The 21,246-nt window shown below is 39.0% G+C and overlaps 4 non-coding genes across 4 annotated transcripts; 1 reads left to right on the top strand and 3 right to left on the bottom strand.

Moving 5' to 3' along the window:
* The first annotated feature begins 3,235 nt into the window (after nt 1-3,235).
* On the top strand, nt 3,236-3,307 carry Trnap-cgg (transfer RNA proline (anticodon CGG)). Its single transcript has one exon. It is a non-coding gene; the product is annotated as a tRNA-Pro (tRNA).
* Nucleotides 3,308-6,162: 2,855 nt separating this feature from the next.
* On the bottom strand, nt 6,163-6,235 carry Trnav-cac (transfer RNA valine (anticodon CAC)). The gene has a single exon. It is a non-coding gene; the product is annotated as a tRNA-Val (tRNA).
* A 489-nt stretch (nt 6,236-6,724) lies between these two features.
* Trnat-agu (transfer RNA threonine (anticodon AGU)) lies at nt 6,725-6,798 on the bottom strand. Its single transcript has one exon. It is a non-coding gene; the product is annotated as a tRNA-Thr (tRNA).
* A 5,644-nt stretch (nt 6,799-12,442) lies between these two features.
* On the bottom strand, nt 12,443-12,515 carry Trnav-cac (transfer RNA valine (anticodon CAC)). Its single transcript has one exon. It is a non-coding gene; the product is annotated as a tRNA-Val (tRNA).
* Nucleotides 12,516-21,246: the final 8,731 nt, after the last annotated feature.

Below are 21,246 nucleotides of genomic sequence, written 5' to 3'. Positions count from 1 at the left end.
CATTGGTTTTTCAATAGTTATAGCAACTTGTATATGCTTACGCTTTGGGGAATTAGCTCAAATGGTAAAGCGCCCGCTTAGCATGCGGGAGCTACCGGGATCGATACCCAGTCTTTATATTATTAGCTAATATGCAGCTTTTATTCTTTTTGAAGACAGATGTTTTTCCGACCATTGTTGAACAAATAACGGTTTGTAAACTTTTTATTTGGATAATTTTCTCTAGCTATCAGAGAAGATGCGAATACTCCTATTAATGAATTTTCCGCTGTCCCTCTGTAACAACGTGGACTTCAATCGACCAGCGGTAAAGCAACAATACCCGAAACACCTTTCGGTATTGGCGCGGGGTACGCTTTCAGTTACGCTTTTGTAACGCAACCTTTCTCATAACAGCCTTATAACGCAGATAACACAAAGATTCTTTGAAAAATTACTCTTGCCTTTACGACTCGCTTTATTGAAACCTGGAAGTTAAAGGTTGAATTTCATCTTTTAGAAGTGAAATTGCCGGCCTCCTTTGACACTGGATGGTAAGGAAACGTTAAATGGTCGCACCTGCGCCTTGCTAGCCCCCACACGGCAGAGCTTATCCCAGTCTCCGTTGAATTAAACAACTGAGAGTATTTTTCTGTCCATGGATGGGATGCTAGTCCATCGTAGTTATCCGCCCTCACACCCAGCCTCCCATCGTGGAGCGAACTACTCTTACAGCAATGAAAGAAGAAAGAAATGTAGACTCATCAAACGAGACAAGTCGACCAAAGAAATGTCGCTGAACTTACGCAACAAATGTAATCCAGGGCGTCTATTTACATTTGAGTAATGTTTTAAAAGCGCGTCGATAATTTGAGCTGTGAAATGCATAAATGAATGGATTTACCACAGAACTTATAAAAAGCAGCAATAGCCCAAAAGCCCGCACGGTTTGGCTTACCATCCGAAAATAGCGAAGGGCAGTAGCAACACTGGCAGGTGAAACACACGCCCCGGAAACAAAAGTAACTGTCAGCGACATCTTCAAGAGTTGTTTTCGTTGTCGCATGAGTATTTTTTTCTGGGATATTGCTATCAGGTGTAACCGCACTTATGTGATTGAGCGATTTCACAAGTTTGCTGTAGCAAAAGCTAATAACGAGAAAAGGAAGAGTGAAAACAAAAATTATGTAGAAGATAATGTGAGTTAACTCTGCGTTCTGCCTGTACATCTGTCGGCAAGCTGCTGTCTTGAACTTGTAGTTTGTGTACACAAACAACGGTGTGTTTAAGGCAACGGACGCCATCCACGTGCCAATAATCGCGTATCGAAGCGTTTCTCTCGTAAGCTGCAACATCCGTAGAGATCTTACTACTGCATTATAACGTTCTATTGCTAGGATTGTAAGCGTGAATACCGAGACAACCGTAGCATTCAGAGGAAAGTTGAAGCCGACAGAGAACATAAAGAGAACAGTTCCAACAGCTTCATCTGGAAGGACCCTAATCATTGGGATGAGGCAAAAACCACAAAGCAGGAGACTTGTAACATCGGCAGCCGCTAGATTTGCCAATAAATAATTCTGAGCGGTTTGAAGCGACTGGGTTCTCTTGATTATTAACAGGACTGAAATATTTCCAGCGATTCCAACTCCGATAACTACTGACGCTGACAAACAAATCAATAACTTGTCGATCGTAAGATGAAAGTTTTCCTTTTGAGGCTTTCTTAACTAACTCCACTATTGTCTCGTTCGTTGTAGAATTCCCTGAAATGTTTAAAGACGTTACTTGTTAGCGATTGAAGATCTGTTGAACGTTGAAGTTTGTGCCAAAGCAAATGGCTTGTAACCAGTTAAAAAGATGTTATCAAAGCAATTGACCTTTAATGCAAAGGGGTAATCAATTTTGTTGTCTATAAATGACAGCAAACGCAATTAAAAAAAAAATTGAATCGTTCTTCGGAGAATGAAATTGATTAACAATGAAATCTTGTGAAACTTTTTAATCCAGCTCGGTAGTTGGTACAGCGATGACAGTTTTATATTAATTTTGCTTTCTCGTGGGAGAGGAAATTAATTGAAAATTCGGCGATCGTAATCACTTAGTATTTATTTCATAGCGGGAAAGATTAAAACAAACAGAGCATTTAATCCACGTGCGAGAATCAGTTTTGTGTAAATGTAATTACCGACTGATGTTATAGATCGCCATCGATTTGAAAATAGCGTAAGGTTCAGCCTACTACTATATGCTGTTCTTAACAAATTCATACCGAGTTTTAGGTCTTTTCGGTTTGGTTCCTATTTAATGATGATGGACAGAAAGTAAAGCTATTTTATTATTTTATTCACGCGGACGCTTTAATTCACTGAGGTTATGTTCCGCTAGAATCACGATTTTACTTTTTTGCTATGTAAGCAAAAGCCAAAGACCACACAGGTCCGATTGAGGTTCTCCCAAAGGTAATACTTTTTAATTGGAAACATACACCCGTATTTACATAAGAAAGAGTTGTTGAATCTGGGAAAATAATGATTTTGAAGAAAAACACAATCTGGAGAATCCGGGTATCGATCTCGGCACCTTTCGCATGCTAAGCGGACGCTCTACCATTTGAGCTAATTCCCCAGAAGCTCTTGATGCCAAATTGCTAAGCCGGTTCTCAATCTCACTGTACCCAAGCTTTCGTATTACAGCTCATACTAAATAAGACAGCAACGAGAATAAAGAGCGTGGTGCTGATAACGCCAAGGTCGTGAGTTCGACCCTCACACATACGGACCATCTTCTTGTTTAAGTAAGCCAGCTGAGATAACACTATCTACTGATTTGTTTCTGATTTCTGTTTTTAAACAGAAGTAAACTCACCGACCTATTTTGCGCTTAGAACAGAAAATTCTACGGTTAAATAGTGGTACTGTTGAATTTGATCGGTTAGAAATTACAAATTCAGAAACTTATATGCTATATAATATATGAAACATTTTTCGCACGGTAACGTAAAAATCCCAATAATTCCGGCCCATGCAGTACCTGTCTTTTCTTTTTTTGTTTTTATTTGCACGTTGCTTTGATTAAAAAAGAAAGAGAGAAGAAGCAACAAAATATGGCAACACAATTCATAACTGAGTTGATCCGGAAAATCTCACACTTTAATTTTTTGGATGTTACTCAACGTGAAGGTAGTAACGTACTGGTAAATTAACCTGTTTTAAACCAGATTTACCGTAGTTTGTAGTATGTATTCATTTTTTTTGGCCTGTTGGTCTAGTGGTATGATTCTCGCTTCGGGTGCGAGAGGTCCTCGGTTCGACTCCCGGATAGGCCCCATGTTTAATATTTTGTCAAAATATTTTACAAGTCGTAACAGCATCGATTTCTTTGGCCCTTTTTCATGACTGGCGTATTGCATGTAAAGAACTGAACGAACGAGCGAAAGAAGAAAAGCGAAGAAAGTAAGCGAAAAAGATACTTTATTCTTACGCAAAAGCTAGGGCTTGCGTTGAACTGTGAAACTCTCCCTTTGATTTGTTTACCATATACAAAGCCTTCTTTGAACATGTTTTAATAAATATCTGCTGCCCTGGAAATGTCTTTTTTTAAATGAACAACGAAACATTTCCCGCGCAAAGAAAGTAAAAAGAAAAACACAAATTTGGCTTGCTATTGTTTGCATGCAGTTCTTATCAAAACAAAAAAGGGAGTTTTTTAAACTGCTTTTAAAAAAAAGTAGTATAAACATGCTGATAGAGTTGTACTTGGTTGTCCTATTAGTGAAGCAAAAAGCTGCGTATGATGACAGCACGTGTGACTCTCTTCACACCCTATTTGCAGAGCAGAAATTAGAAGATTGAAGATTAACTGAAGGCAACCACAGCTTTGCTAAGAATCTGGAATGAATGAATGAATGAATGATCATTACTTACTAAACACGATGAAATTTAAACTATAAGCTTGTGGGTTCATGTCGATGTCGCGATAAGAAAACCCATCTAAAGTTATCCCAAAAAAATCCACTGTGGGCAACAAGATGGCGACTGGTGCATTTAACAATAGTTTTTAGCGTCAACTGAATCCCTAAGAAACGCTCATGAAAACGCACAGAAAACTTCCTAAAACTTTAAACCTAACGTACACAATTAATGCAATTCAGCGAGAAATGTTGTAATACTTTGATAATCCAGGTACGCCAGCCATTGTCCTAAAATGTACAGCCGCCATTTTTTCCCACTGTGGATTTTGGCGCGCTGTTACTGACGCCATGACACTGCCGAAGATTTAAGAAAATAATGATCGCATTCAATAGATATATTTTCAATGAAAATCTGCTTAACATTGAGAGATGGTGCGTTCACGGTTTCCTACACAAAATTTTAATGCACGTTTTAAAATATAACAATAATAAACAAATATCCAACGACAAATCGATAATAAAAAATTGGAGAATGCGAATAACAGTGAATACTGACGATGAGTAATACAGTGATTTTGTGCAGGAAGTCATGGCACACTACCTGCGTTTTAAGAGCAGATAAATGAGGAAAAAAGAACTGCAAACAGAAAAGAAAAGACCAAAAAAATGTTAACATGGGTAGCAAAAATCTTGATTTTGGAGAATCCGGGTATCGATCTCAGTATTTCCCGCATGCTAAGCGGGCGCTCTACCATTTGAGCTAATCCCCCATTATACAGATGCCTTAGCTATTGCGAGGTTATTTTGAAAAACAGGTCACCAGTTTTCGTCAAGTGTTACCGAAAATGAAAAAAGAGATTGAAATACACCACGTTAACTAATTTAAAACTAGTAGTAATCAAAGATTACGAGAGTGCATTCGACGCTCTCACTTAAATATATATATACCGTAAATAAATGATTTCATTAGCTGCCTTTCAACTTTTTCAGCAGCAATCGAGGTTTTACAGTCAGATATGCATAGTGTCAAAGTCCATGCTAGTGAAGAGGTCACGATTTGTTGATACGTTGCGTGACGCTGCCAGTTTCTGTAGACTCTCAAGTTTCATAGAATATTTAAATTACGTACATTATTCTAAGCTAGCATTTGCAATCGCGTGTTCGTTTCGCGTGGTCGTTTATCGTAAACAAACTCCGTGCGATTAATTTGAGTATTTCCCCTGATGAATAAAGTAGTCTTATGGGTCTTGCCTTCAGAGTACTTTTACACCGATTCCAAATAATAAAATTTCGACCGGATAAAGACTGAGCTATCTGTCGCGACTGGAACTAATCAACAAATGCAATCAAAATGTAGCTGTTCCCACGGTCATCATCCAAAGCCAAGTGGTGTTAATAAACAAGGACAATTCCCTCAGATTTCGATAAATGCTACCGTCGAAGGGTGTAAATTCGCCAAAATCTAACGCCGAGAGCACATAATAGCGAAGCGTACGGCGACTGAATGGAAAGAAGTCAAAGAAAGATCCATCGGAAAGACGAACTCACGTGACCTGCTCACATACTCACATGTTCGCCACATGTCTTATCACATGTATTAGCATTTTAAAACGGTACCAGTTTACTGGCTGTGACATGGCCCTGCAAAAATCAAGCGGGGTGGCCATTTTGGTGTCCTGACAGGAATGTGTTTTTTTCGGCCTATAACCGTGCACAGCAACACCAACTCTGAAAAGCCACAGGTCAAAATTAGGTTTGCGTTCCACGTCGTCGAACGCAACAATTAAAAAGAGTTACTGCTATTTGTAAAATTTGGAAGAAAATAACTTGCCAAATAATAGTAAAAAATCACTCTTGATCTGAATTTTGTCTTTTAGAGTGAAATAACATTATTTGGAGAATCCGGGTATCGATACCGGTACCTCCTGCATGCAACACGGGCGCTCTACCATTTGGGCTAATCCCGCGATTGTTACATGAAAATCAGAGTCTTAGATAAAAGAAATTACTAGTTTTGGAAGAATTTTTGTCATAATATTACTATTGTCATGAGATTACAACAGAAAAATAACTACTAAATAATTGAAATGGTGCAGCAAAATCTTCTATTTTATTTTGACGTCCCTCAATTGTGGTTAATTTACTTGACAAGATTAGTATTACTTGAGTATATTTTCATTGCCGTAAAACAGTCCATAAAGAAATCGAGACGAACAATTACAGAAAAAAAACAAAAAAATGCAGATGTCAATTAAAGAAATGAAAGGGAATGTTTTCGGCCGGGCTCGAACCGGCGACCTTTCGCGTGTGAGGCGGACGTGATAACCACTACACTACGAAAACTGCAATGAACATATAATCAACAAACAAAGAAGCGTAAGTCGTGTATTACACCGCGATAAAACACGATGGGCATTTGAGAACACGAGGGAAATGTAGAAATGTAGATTTCTCGAATGGTCTCAAATGTCCAGAGTGTTTTATCACAGTGTAATACACGGCTTAGGCTTTTTCATTTGCTTTACGATATAGATTTTACAGGCGAAAAACAATAAAACATGATTTTTCTATTCTTTATACTCTGATCACCAGAGTAAAAAGCATGGGTTTTTGACTAATCAGAGCGTGCGCAGGGTCTATCTATATTATAATGCATGGTCATTAATTCGCAAATTACGTTCGATATAATTCTTGAAATTTTTCAGTCTTGCGTAATCTTAAAATTTAATCCATTGGATAACACAACCAAAAAAATTCCCAGGGGTACAGCATGTGAAGCTTCGTTGAGCAATTTTCAAAGGTAATAAAAAATTAAAAAGTGCAACATCTGTAAGGTACCGATGGGATTTGAACCCATGACCTCTTGTTTACTAGACAGGCGCTCTAACCAACTGAGCTACGGCACCCTACATTAGATAATCTCGTGTATTATTGTTTTATTTTTTAAAAATAAACAGAAAAAAAATAGTTAAAAGAAACATTGTTAATGCATGTAGTACTAAGTTGGTCACATGTCCACTTTCACGCTTGGTAATTTCCAGCAGTACTAAGATAGCTCAATACTTCTTAGGGTGTTCAGCCTCAAAAGGTCCATAGCGGGAGCTTTTCTGTAGTTGAGCCGAAAACTATGACAGGAGATAATGTGTCGGCTTTAGAATTGGTACCACTTAGGGGTCCCTCGGGGACCACCTGGGCTTTGATTGGGCGTTTGAAAGGCGGGGTGCGAAAACTCCCAGAGGTCAAATTCTAAAAATAAAAAGATACGAAAAGGGTTGAATCCGAGGGTTGGTATTGGAGATGGACGCTCCGGGTCTTGAGCTCCTGATCTTGCTTTATTGAAGGGACGCGGAAAATTAATCTGCGGAGTTGGACTGGTAACTACAAGAGTACACAGAACAATAATCATAATAATGAATGTTTAGCAGGGCGCATACTTCATCAAAGGTGTTCTTCATTGGGGCCCTGCAACTGTTCTCAGATGAGTTTACGCATTGTGCAACAACATTTACAAAAATCTCAACATGGAAAAACATAGTATTAATTCCAAGTTTGAAGTGAACTTTTCTCTGCCAAATATTGTTTAAGTGGGCCTATTAAGTGAATTTAGTCAACTGGTGAGGTTCGTCAAAGAACAAGTTCGCATTTAGCGACTATAGTTTCACGCACCTTGCAGCCGCAAGAGGGCAGGATTCGATGTCCCGTGGAGAGAAATCTTGAATTTGTTTTAACTGCCGGCTTCCTACATTTTTTTTTTTTTAACTTTCTATCTTTATTGCTAGCAAATATCATTTTTTTTTTTTTGTTTTCTTTAACTTCTTACCTTGATTTTCTGTTTATTTTTGGACAATGTGGAGATAATTGAAAATAAAATCGCTCCTTAGCTTCCTGTTAGACTTTTCGCGAATCCGCTGACCAATTTCAATTGCCAAAATACCCTACACCGTCAAAGATGTTCCCATCATGCTTTACAATAATAGAGGTTAAAGTTATGGTTTGTTTGGAATGGAAAGGGTCGATGTCATCATCTTTCTTTTTCGCCAAACCTTATCAGCAAAAACGTATAAAAGAAATTGATTAACTACTCCATTTAAAATACCCTGGAACACAACAAAAAGGATAGAAATGCATAAAACGATGGTTTTGTCGTTGGAGAATATGAAAGTTGAAATTGACATTTGACACAAAAGTTTTAGTAAACCGTCAACTAATTGCGAATAGATTTTTGGTTTCTCCGACTAAAACTCGTGCATTTCTGGTTACCAACCCACTAACAATTAATAACATAAGCTTTTTTAAGATCATAGCTCGATAGCGTTATTTAAGCTATCGATCGTAATATGAAGTTACTGAAGGAAAAAAGATTAATAGAGCTCAGTTACGTCAACACCTTTCGTTTTTTCCCTTTTGTTTTGTTTTCGCTGACCCAAAATTTTGTAAGAGCTGGCTAGAGTTGGGTAGCTAGATATAGTCTCATAGGAAAAAAAATCATGTCTTTCCGGCCGGGCTCGAACCGGCGACCTTCCGGGCGTTAAGCGGAAGTGATAACCACTACATTACGGAAACCGGTTACGAATGAAAGCTGCCATACTCTGTGGTGTGCTAATCGGGAACTGGTAGTTTTCTAGTTTTTTAACAGGAAGACAGAAAAAAATAAGTCTACGAAGTACAGCAAACAGTTGAACATTTGCCTACTTCTCACGATGCTCAAAATTGAGGGTCCCCAATAGGTTTGGCGGGATGCGGGATTTGGTTATTTTTTCGCTGTGATATTTGGGATTTGAGCTGAAAACAGGGGCGGGAAGCGGGAATTACAATTACGAGCGGGAGCGGGATTTCGTGTTTTTATAGGGTTGGGATGCGGGATTCGTAAAGGGAACAGAGCGGGATACGGGATTTCAATTCTTACATGACCTCATAAATTGTTATTGACAAGCGCAAAAACCACAAGCTGGCAGAGACGTGCGTATAGCTGTGTCAGGTTTCAAGTAATGAATTGCAACAGCTCTGTGCCCTGTCAGGTTCTGTCAAACGTATCCATTATCGCTTGACTACGTTAGTACCATGAGACTGTATGAGATCTTTGATTCCTATTTCTACTGATTGCGATCATTTGTGTTGACTTCTGACATCAATGACATCTGTCCATTTCCGACAATTTCGACGCTTGCGTCTGTAATCTTGGTCCCTCGGTCCTTTCTAGTTTTTCTAGTCATTCGACCTTTTCCAGAGCGCTTGGTTTGTTTTGGACAGGATGACCACACGGGATGGCGGTGATAGTGATTTACCGTACGAAGTATGCGAATTACGAATTGCGTCCCCATATGTTACGAAAAGGATGCGCGAGCAGGAATGCCTTCTTTCTGAAAGAAAAGTTCTGAGCCCAGATCTCAAGGAAAGTGAAGACGCTGAAAGCTTTGAAAGAAATTGTCAAGTGTATTTACGGGCCATCTCTTAAATATGGTAATGAACAATCTTTTTCTTTAACTGATACTTGGACAAAAGAAAACAAAACAGTAAATCGTTTACTGAAAGAAACGTTATAATCATTTGGCTTATTTATCTGCTACCCATTGAATTCTTTTGTAATCTTTTATACGATTTTGATTTTTAGAAAGTTAATTTAACAAATTAATAATTAACACAGAAACGCCTTTAAAAAGTGGGCGGGATTGGAATTTCCAGGCAAAAAAAGGCGGGATGGCGGGATTAACAGGAAAAAGTGGGTGGGAAAGCGGGAATTGAGAACCCTTTTGTGCACCCTCAAAATTGAAGTTTTTCAAAAACGATGCTATCCTTGTTTTATCGTTAGGCAGAGGGTCTCAATGGGGTTAACCGTCAAATGGCCAAAACATTAACCGTCAACCGTCAAAACCGCAATGCTTTTACCGTCAACCGTCAAATGAGCAAGCCAATATTAGCCGTCAAATGTTTCAGAGATCCTTAATTAAGAACTAAACGATTGTCTAGGGGCAAGGTATGCTGTTTATAAAGCAACGTTTTAATACATCACAAAAAGTATGCTTATGTTCAAGTCTTTCAACTTCTAGTCACGGGAGCAGGCGATTAATGCACGCGGCGGTAATAAAGGTGATGTAATTACGTAAATAAGACAAACATTTGAAGGCTAAAGACGTAATATTGAATGCAGAAATTATAGTACTAATTGGATTATTCAAATATGGAAAAATTACAGCCAAATTTGCTTCAACTGTCAAAAAAACCAATAATGATAACGATCACGATAATAACGGTTTATTCACATCACATCACATCAGAACTGAGCGAACGAGCGAAAGAAGGAAAGCGAAGAAAGTAAGCGAAAAAGATACTTTATTCGCACGCGAAAGCTAGGGCTTGCGTTGAACTGTGAAACTCTCCCTTTAATTTGTTTCATTACCATATACAAAGCCTTCTTTGAACGTTTTTTTAATAAATATCTGCTGCCATGAAAATGTCTTTTTTAAATCAGGAAGGAAACATTTCCCGCGCAAAGAAAGCAAAAAGAGAAACACAAATTTGGTTTGCTTTGTTTTGCGTGCAGTCCTTATCAAAACAGAAAAGAGAGTTTTTAAACTGCTTTTAGAGAAAGCAGTATAAAAATGATAATAGAGATGTCGTTGGTTGTCCTATTATTGAAGCAAAAAGCTGCGCATGGTTAAGCCCGGTTTTCACTAGCAACACAAGCACAAGCGCAAGTACGAACGCAAGCATCAGGGATGACCCAAGTAAAAACGAAATTCAATGCAAACTCAACCACAAGGAAAATCATTTGAACTTTCCGCCATTTTGAAAAACTGTTTAGACGGGAGGTGATCTGGGTCGAGTGTTTTCATTGGGCAAACATAACCACGTGTAGTTAATATCCTTGGATTGTGCTTGCCCTTGTACATATGCCTGCGTCAAGGCCGTTTTGACGGTGAAATAAGAATTATTGTGTTTCCACTTGTGCTTGCGCTTGTACTTGCGTCGCTAACGAAAACCAGGCGTTACTGCACGTGTGACTCTCTTGCCACACTGTTTCCATAGCAGGAATTAAAGGATTAAACATTAACTGAAGGCATCGATAGATTTGCTAAGAATCTGGAATGACTAAATAAATAATCATTACGTATTAAACACGATGGAATTTAAACTATAATCTTGTGGGTTCATGTCCATGTCGCGATAAGAAAACCCATCTAAAAATTATCCAAAAAAAATCCACTGTGGGGAACAAGATGGCGACGGTTGCATTTACCTATAATTCTTAGCGTCAAAATCCCTAAGAAAGGCTCATGAAAAGCGCGCAGAACTCTTCCTAAAGCTTTAAACCTAGCGTACACAATTAATGTAATACAGCGACAAATATTGCAAAGATATGATTTTATGCCTACTTTGATAATCCATGTACGCAATGCATTGTGGTAAAATGTACAGCCGCCATTTTCTCCCACTGTGGATTTTGGCCCGCTGTTATAGACGCCATGACAACATATGTCGAAGAAGCCGTACTTAGGTTCTGCCACTAGTGAGCCAGCTCCTCTTAAATAGTTAACAAAATAATAATCGCATTCAATAAATTTATTTTTAATGAAAATCTGCTTAACATTGAGAATATGGTGCATTCACGGTTTCCTACTGAAAATTTTAATGCACGTTTTAAGCTATAACAATGAACTATCCAATGACAAAATTGAGAATCCGAATAACAGTCAATACTGATGATGCGTAATACAATAATTTTTTGCAGGACGTTATGGCACACTATCTGCTTTTTATGAGCAGGTAAATGAGTAAGAAAGAACTGTAAACAGAAAAGGCAAAAAGACAAAAAAAAAAAATGTTAACATGGGTAGCAAAAATCTTGAATTTGGAGAATCCGGGTATCGATCCCGGTACTTCCTGCATGCGAAGCGGGCGCTCTACCATTTGAGCCAATCCCCCATTGTATAGATGCTTTAGCTATTACGAAGCTATTTTGAAAAACAGGTTACCAGTTTTCGTCAGGTGTAACCGAAAATGAAAAAGGAGACTTAAATACACCAGATTAACTAATTTAGAACAATAAAAAAGACTTACTGCTATTTGTAAAATTTTGAAGAAAATAACTTGCCATATAATATTAAAAAATCAGTGTTAATCTCAACTTTGTCTTTTGAAGTAAATAATACTATATGGAGAATCCGGGTATCGATCCCGGTACCTCCCGCATGCAAAGCGGGCGCTCTACCATTCGAGCTAATTCCCTGTTGTTACATGAAATCAGAGTCTTGGATAAAACAAATTACTAGTTTTGGAAGAATATTTGGACATTTTTGAGAATATTTGGTACAAGCTATTGTCATAATATTACAACAGAAAAATAACTGCTAAATAATTTAACTGATGCAGCGAAGTCTGCTATTATATTTTGACCTCCTTCAATTATGATTAATTTACTTGTCAAGCTTACTCTTACTTAAGTATCATTACTCTCAAAATACAAGGTGCCATAAAACAGTTAATAAAGAAATCAAGACATGCAATCATAAAAAAGCAACTGTAGAAGTCAGATAAAGAAACGAAAAAGAATGTTTCCGGCCGGGCTCGAACCGGCGACCTCCCGCGTGTGAGGCGGACGTGATAGCCACTACACTACGGAAACCTCGGTGAACCACTAGTGATCCTAAAACGAAGTATTTCTAAACCACGTTAACGTGGTACTATGATCAAATTTTACTCCTTGAATTTTTGGGTGAATCACATGGAATTCCACGAAATATTAAAAACGCCGTTTGCCGCTTGCAAATATCTGCATTAGTTCCGGAGATATTTAAGTTTGAAAAATGTGTAAAATATGCAAATGAAAGACAGCTTAATATTATATCGAATATAGAAATAAAGCTATCTTGGTCAATTTGCAGCGGAAACCATCGAACCATTGTTCCCAGGGCAACTAACTGTTTTCCATTCCCCTCCAATCTGATTCAAATATTTTAGTGATTTTAGCTCGAAAAACATTGAGGTGGCTGAACACAGTTTTTGATACCTGTGTTCATTCGCCTTTTTCTCTAAAACCCTTGATCCCTCGGTCGCTTAAAATGGCAGCAAGCAAGTTAACAACACAAACGTTGGTTTTTTGATGGTTAGACTGACGTATGTTGCGTTGCCATGGCAACATGAATAAATATAAACAGGCCTTTAAAATCAGTTTTGCTTATTTATAGAAAATCTAGTCATTAGATTTTCTTTATAATTTGCATGCAACAAGCTTGTAACGATTCTCACAAGTTAACATCATTTTGCTAATAATTTAACAGAGAGATCTTTAATTATCCCTTGTTGAAGGTTCTCTGGAATATCTAGAATTTCCTTTGTTAAAGTTTAATTATTTTCATTACTCCAGTTACTTATTTCCTTAAAGTGTACCTAACACCAAAAATGTTTTTTCGCTAAAATAATAAAGCTTATTTTGTGGAGTTATTTGCCGGAAAAATTTTTCGATTTGGTTAAATCCTCGAATTTCTGTGCCCCTTCGAAACCGAGTTTCGAATGGTTCGCGACCGCGCATGGGGAATCTGGGGAGAGTTAAAGCTGTGACGTCAAATCCAGAATGAATGCTTCGGCTGTCCCAGTCAGGTCTTTTATTTTGTCCGAGTGTAGAAGCCTTTTTACAGCACAAGTTCTTTCGCTGGGACTCCGCAGTCGACCGATTTCTGTTTTAACTAACAATGTCTTCTAGTTCGTCTGATTCTGAAATGAGCTTTGACTCGGAAAACTCGGAAATTTAATATGTCGCTGAAGAGAATACTGCTCACGCTTATCAACATCGCAAACTGAATAGTCAAACGGTGACGACCGTGCTGATTTGTATGCTGACTACTCTCTGGCCAATGGAGAATGGACAGCCAAATACCAGGAGGTGGACGCTGACAAAGAACTCGAGCGAGCTCTGATGGACAGACTCGAAGGCAATGATATGTAGAAGTCGAAGAGTGATACTAGTAAGACTAGCGCGTGGCGCGTCTTTACTATCTTCGCGCCTTCTTCGATCTCGCACTAATATACTTTCGTAATAACAGACAAGTCCGTTCACTTTCTCAAATTATTTTAACTTCATGCGTTCAATGTAGATCAAACTGATTATCCCATGACAGTGTTTGTGTTCTTTACGTGCAAGTGTAGAAATTGTAGCGTCGCTTCCCTTCAAAACATCAACGAATGTTATGGTTGTCAAGACTCAAAGAAGAGTGATCTTGCTCTTGAAGATATTGGCGCTGATGTTATCTTAAAGTGTGTTACTGAATATTTAGGAATTAAACCTTTATTCCTTCAGAAATGGAGTTTAAGATTAGCAGCGGACAAATACGAAACTAGAGGGAAGCAAACCTATCATCAAACTGGCAGCAAAGAGAGGTAATTCAGGCATGCACATGGCTGTATAAAATTAAAAAAAATGTTTCCGAATCCCTCTTTACATGCATGCACACGACACTTTACTTAACAGTGATTCTTCCAATTTACAAGTATAGTTGTGAAACGATCAGTTACATGTATAAACAAGTCATTGTAAAGTTCCTGAGTTAGAGGGGGGTAGCTAGGGGGTTGGTTATGTTATTGCAATCTTTGGTTGGTCAAGTGTGAATTACGATTAGTGTACACCCGTTTAGACCTGTATCACTGTTACAAACATGCTTTAGTGATTCTCGAACAATACTGTTACTTTTTGTGATTTCTTCATTGAGCTTTGTTTTGAGGTATCCTGCCCTATCCCCCCCCCCCCCCCCCTCCTCTCCTTCCCTCACCATCAGATGCCCACTGCTAGAAAACTTTTTTCCATTAATCTTTTTTAGTTATGAAGTGTTTCATACTAAGAGTTCTCAAGGCTGGTGTATGGGATGTTGGGGAACAAGAGGATTCCTTTATGTAGCAATAATATTATTAGAAAGGAATTTTCAGTTGAAAAGGATGAAAGCTCTGAATGATTTGACCTTCATGAGGAATTCAAACAAAACTAGAGTGGGCTTGATATTTACTATACTTATTTTGACAAACTGCAACACAAACTGTTCTACAACTGTACAATTCTGCAAAAATATGGCATTTGTTCGAAAACATATCAGTCTTATTCACCTGGAGAAAAACAGCTTACTGAACTATTGATTCATAGACATAGACAGTTTGTTTTACTCGCACAACACACTCATAAAAAAGGCCCATGAAACATCAAAAGGACCCCTTTTTCTTCGCTTGTGCTTAGAAATGTGAATTATTATAATCCTGTGTTACAAACTGGAAGCAGCTGCCTTTCTTTCTTTTATTGTCAAGTGGAAAATTTAATGTTTGTGTCCCTTCACATGTTGCAATCAACCTGTACAACAATAAAATTATGTTGTTTATTTATTTATTTTTGATTCTGTATTCTTTAATCTATTTCCTGGCAAACAAAGACAAGCTAATAATATGGCTCTGTCTCACAAGGACTGGAAACTACCAAATTCACAAATCTGATTGGCTGAAACTGATATTGAAAGCAGACAAGATCTTCCTATCTAGACCGGTAATGCTTTGCAGTGAAAAAGTTGTAAACTAAAATGAAAAATCATTGCTTTCTTCTAACAATACTTATAAAAGCCTGATCAGAAAAAAAAGTAAAGAGGATGAGCAAACTTTGGCAGAATTAAATTCAGCTCATCGCTGTTCGCTAGCAAAATGTCAGTCAGCACAAACCACTTACATTAAAAGAATTAAATTGTTCTTGTTTGCCAATTATAGTAAACATCTTAGTCAGTCTGTATGGGAGAATCTCAACCTCGGTCGTGTTTACAGACCTCACTGCGTTTGGTCCTCGGTCAAGATTCTCCCATACAGACCTCCTGCTCAGCTAATACGAGCTAAATAATGATGATAATAACAAAATTGATGATAATAATAATAATAATAATAATGATAATAATAATAATAATAATAATAATACATAATACATTTGCTCAGAAAAAAATATCTCACCATTCTTCTGTATCTGTCAGCTGTGCCGACTGCTGCTGTTTCTCAGATCAGATGCAACAACGGCTGCATGAATCGATGGAAAAGCGGTTATTCCAAATTCGTCTCGCTTAAGCCATGGAATCAGCAAAATCCATTCCTCTCCCCGAAAATCCAGGCGTCGAGCGAAATCATCTTGTTTGAAATGCTTAGAACAGATCACCGAACTCAGACGGCTCTCACTTTGCACGTTTCGCTTTCACGAAATCGCCGGCGAAATCGACCCATCGCTTCGTACGTTTCTTCTCTTCAGGACGACCATCTCTCCATAAAACGGTATGGCATGAAGCGCAGTACCTCCTGTACGTTTGCTGTGTTGCTACATCCCACTACAACGCACCTGGCTAGCATTTTTTCGAACTACTTTCCCTGCCTTTCCCCAAAGAAACAAGTAAATATGCGAATTTACAGAATCGCCGTGTTTTGGATTTGACGTCACATCCGGCCCTCGACCCATGCCCCGTTAAACTCGGTCGTGAACCAAAATGGCGGCGTTTTGACGTACTTTGACGAGCCATAGAAAATCAAAGAGTTAACCAAATCGAAAATTTTTTGCAGCAAATTACTCCACAAAATAGGCTTTATTATTTTAGCTAAAAAAAATTGGGGTTACGTGCACTTGAAAGATTCTCGCCTATTTAGATCTGTTTTTGACTCCCGTATTTTCGCGCGTTTAGCAATGCGGGAAGTTCGCGTTTTTGGTGTGGGGATCCCAAACTATGCTTGCGAGAATCTTTAAAAATTCTAGTTTCGGCCTTCCCCCAAATCTACACAAACGTATTTCACTTATGGAATTCTATCGATTTGGACGGTGCTTAAGTTGGAGATTTTCGCCCATATCAAGTTTCTTTTCTCTTGTAAGTTCTCGCGCGTTTATAGATGCGCCTCACTTGCGTTTTAGGAGCGGGGATCCCAACCAGGGATTACCTAACTTTTTAAAAATGCAACTTTTAGCCCTTCCTCAAATCTAAACACGTGTATTTAACTTGTCAAAGTCTATCGATTTGGACAGTGTTTCGGTTAAAGATTTTCGCCCATACCAACATTCTTTTCCCTCGTAAGTTTTCGCGCGTTAAAAGATGCGCCACACTCGCGTTTTAGGTGCATTAATCCCAACCAATGCTCACCTAACTTTTTAAAGATGCTACTTTTAGCCCTCCCCCAAAGCTACACACGTGTATTTCAGTTGTGAAAGCCTACCGATTTGGACAGTGCTTGGGTGAGAGATTCTCGCCTATATCAACTTTCTTTTCTCTAGTAAGTTCTCGCGCGTGTAGAGATGCGCCCCACTCGCAGTTTTGGTGTCGAGATCTCAAACTATGCCTACTGGACTTTTTAAAGATGCTAGATTTAGCTCTCTCTCAAATGTACACACGTGTATTTCACTTGTGGTAGTCTGTCGCTTTGGACAATGCTTGGGTTGGTGATTCTTGCCCATTTATATTTTATTTCTCTCACGTGTTTTTGCGCGTTTAGAGTTGCGTTACACTCGCGATTTCGGTTTTGGTATCTCAAACTATGCTTACTGGACCTTTTGAAAATGCTAGATTTGGCCCTTTCTCAAATCTACACTCGTGTATTTCACTTGTGGAAGTCTACTGATTTTCACAGTACTTGGGTAAGATATTCTCGCCTATATCAACTTTCTTTTCGTTAGTAAGTTCTCGTGCGTTTCGAGATGCGCCACACTCGCGGTTTTAGTGTCGGGATCTTAAACTATGTTCAATGGACTTTTTAAAGATGCTAGATTTAGCTCTCTCTCAAATGTACACACGTGTATTTCACTTGTAGTAGTCTGTCGCTTTGCCTGGGTTAAAGATTTTCGCCCATTTATATCCTTTGTTTTTTTACTCGCGTGTGTTCGCGCGTTTAGCAAGATACACGTGTGTAGATTTGGAGGAAGGCTAAAAGTTGCATCTCTAAAAAGTTAGGTAAGCATTGGTTGGGATCACCGCACCTAAAACGCGAGTGTGGCACATCTCTAAATGCCCGAGAACTTGCGAGAGAAAAGAAAGTTGATATGGGCGAGAATCTCCAACCTAAGCGCTGTCCAAATCGATAGACTTCCACAAGTGAAATACATTTGTGTAGATTTGGACTAGGGCCAAAAGTAGCATTTTTAAAGACCCCCGTAAGCATAGTTTGGGATCCCTACACCAAAAACTTGATTGTGCCGCATCGCTAAATGCGTGAAAACACGCGAATAAAAGAGAAGATATAAATGGGCGAGAATCTTTAATCCAGGCATTGTCTAAAGGGACAGACTTCTACAAGTGAAATACAAGTGTGTAGATTTGAGAAGATGCCGAATGCAGCATCTTTAAAAAGTCCAGTAAGCATAGTTTAAGATCACGACGCCGAAATCGCGAGTATGGCGTATCTGTAAACACGCGAAAACACGCGAGAGAAAAGCAAAAGTTCGAGTGTGCCGCGTAGCTAAACGCGCGAGAAAAGACAAGGGAAAAGTAAATTGACATCGTTGAAAATATCCACCCAAACACTGTTCAAATAGATAAACTTCCATAAGTGAAATACACGTTGGAGATTTGGAAGAGGGCTAAAACTAGCATCTTTAAAAAGCGAGGTAAGCAAAGTTTGGGATCCCCGCATCTAAAAACAAGTGTGCCGCCTCGCTTAACGTGCGAGAACACGCGGGAGAAATTGACAAGGGAAAGAATATTCAACCCAAGCACTGTCCAAATCGATAGACTTCCACAAGTGAAATACACTTGTGTAAATTTGAGGGAGGGCCAAAACTAGCATTTTTAAAGAGGCCCGTAAGCATAGTTTGGGATCCCCACACAAAAAAAACGCGAGTGTGCCGCATGGCTAAACGCGCGAAAATACGCCAGTGAAAAAAAGACATAAATGGGCGAGAATCTTTAACCCAAGCATTGTCCAAAGCGACAGACTTCCGCAAGTGAAATACACGTGTGTAGATTTCGGGGAGGGCTAAAAGTAGCATTTTTAAGCATTAGTTGGGATCCCGGCCCGCACCTAAAACGCGAGTGTGGCGAATCTCTAAACGCGCGAGAACTTACGAGAGAAAAGAAAGTTGATAGGGGCGAAAATTTCTCACCCAAACACTGTCCAAATCGATAGACTTCCATTAGTAAAATACACGTGTGTATATTTGGGGGAGGGCTAAAAGTAGCATCTTGAAAAAGTTAGGTAAACATTGGTAGGGATTCTTGCACCTAAAACGCGAGTGTGGCGCATTTCTAAACGCGCCAGAAGTTACGAGAGAAACGAAATTCGATATGGGCTAGAATCTCCAACCCAAACACTGTGCAAATCGATAGTTTTCCACAAGTGAAATACACGTGTGTAGATTTGGGGGAGGGCTAAAAGCAGCATCTTTAAAAAGTTAGGTAAGCATTGGTTGGGATCCCTGCACCTAAAACGCAACTTAATGAGGGAACGCAAATGACTTCTACTGTGAGTATCTCTTCCTGGTGTTTTTTTTTTTTTTTTAATTGTATGAGAACAGGGCTGTATTCCTCTAGGGCTGTGGGCGTGATTCGTAAAAACGCTGAGTTCTTATAAATCACTTAGAAATTCTTCGTTCCAGTTCAAATTTATGTTGCTGGCACACGGCTGGGCACTTTATATGTAGGACCGTGATGTAAGATACCTTAAACTGTTTTTACTGTTCATGATGCACTGCTACGTTAGTCTGCTTTATAAATATTTAACTGCTCTGGTCGAGTTTTTAATTTCAATATGACTAAACGTTCTTTTTATACGTTCCTATGAAAAAGTGTTCCAAAGTTGTCAATTTTAGTAATTTCAATTTGAAGAAAAGGTCCTCTCAGTACCCTCTTATTACTTGATGAAAATATTGCGGGGTTTGTTTTACCAGGGCGCTGCATGACGCTTCCTGGAATAAGCTATACTTTCCCTAGTTGAATCGTCATCAGTTTATCGTACGTTATTCAGGTTATTGATTGGAAAAATAATTGTACTTTTGAACCTTAGTTCCTCTATTCTCAGGGGATGGGGGAGGCGGGGGGGGGGGTGGGCTCACTTCTTTCGGAGGTCGTTACTTACGAACTTTTACGATTCGTTGCGTGTATTTTTTTTTTTTTTGCCCTCGGCTATGTAATTGTGCGATATTTTCTACACAATAACTTCAATTGCCGAGCATGATAATACTGCACGTGGCTCCCACTGCCAACGACATAATCAGACAAGTATTCCAGATCATCTGGGTTTCTATTCGTTAAGATCTGTTTTAAATTGATTAATCAAACGCTCCTTTACGCCCGGACAAACGTCTCGATGCAAGCTCAGAGTTTATTGTGATGGCTTTCATTGGGTAAACAAGACATTTACGTCTGCTCGCCGCGCTCAACATTCATTAGTAGGCACTTTGGTATCTTTACGTTCAGTTCGTAGATCTGAACTTGGTTCAGGGGGAGAAGCAAAGGAAGGTTCATGATGTGTAATTCGTTCATTATTGCGGGATTTCTTGATTTATTGGCATTCCCCAGTTTTGTCCGCTCACGTTTTTTTCCTGCGCAAGTCTTTCCCTCGTGACGTGTGTTTAGACGTGATTCGATATATAATGACCTTGTTTTGTTCCAGATTATTGGCGTGATTAAAGCATTATTACTATCGTGACTTCATTTTAAAGCTTGTCTCGTGTTCCATCGGCCCTTTCTGGTGTATTTTTTTGCTTTTGTTTTAATATCATCTACATGTCACTGAAATAGATTATGACGCCTTCCCTGGCCGCAAGACGAAGAATCCTAGTAAGAGTATGTAAGAATGCTGGGAAAAGTTCCTACCATTTAATTTCTCTGCGGTACTTACAGTAGTAGCCCCGTGCGGCCCGTCATGGAGTGAGGTAAAACACACGCCCCGAACACAAGAGTAACTGTCACCGACATCTTCAAGAGTTGTTTTCGTTGCCGAATGAGCTCTTTTTCTGGGATGTTGCTATCATGCGTAACCACACTTCTGTGATTGAGCGCTTTCACAAGTTTACTGTAGCAAAAGCTAATAACGAGAAAAGGAAGAGTGAAAACAAAAATTATGTAGAAGACGATATGAGTTAACTCTGCGTGCTCACTGTACGTCTGTCGGCAGGCTGCTGTCTTGAACTTGTAGTTTGTGTACACAAAAAATGGTGTGTTTAAGGCAACAGATGGTATCCATGTGCCAATAATTGCGTATCGGACCGTTTCTCTCGTAAGCTGCAATATCCGTAGAGGTCTTACTACTGCGTTATAACGCTCTATTGCTAGGATTGTAAGCGTGAATACCGAGACAACCGTAGCAGTCAGAGGAACGTTTAAGCCGACAATGAACATACAGAGAACAGTTCCTACAGCTCCATCTGGAAGGAC

The sequence above is a fragment of the Orbicella faveolata genome, unplaced genomic scaffold, assembly GCF_042242905.1.
Source record: "Orbicella faveolata isolate gen_17 unplaced genomic scaffold, um_ofav_v1 contig_35, whole genome shotgun sequence".
Classification (NCBI taxonomy): Eukaryota; Metazoa; Cnidaria; class Anthozoa; order Scleractinia; family Merulinidae; genus Orbicella; species Orbicella faveolata.
This window is presented reverse-complemented; position numbering and strand designations above follow the sequence as displayed.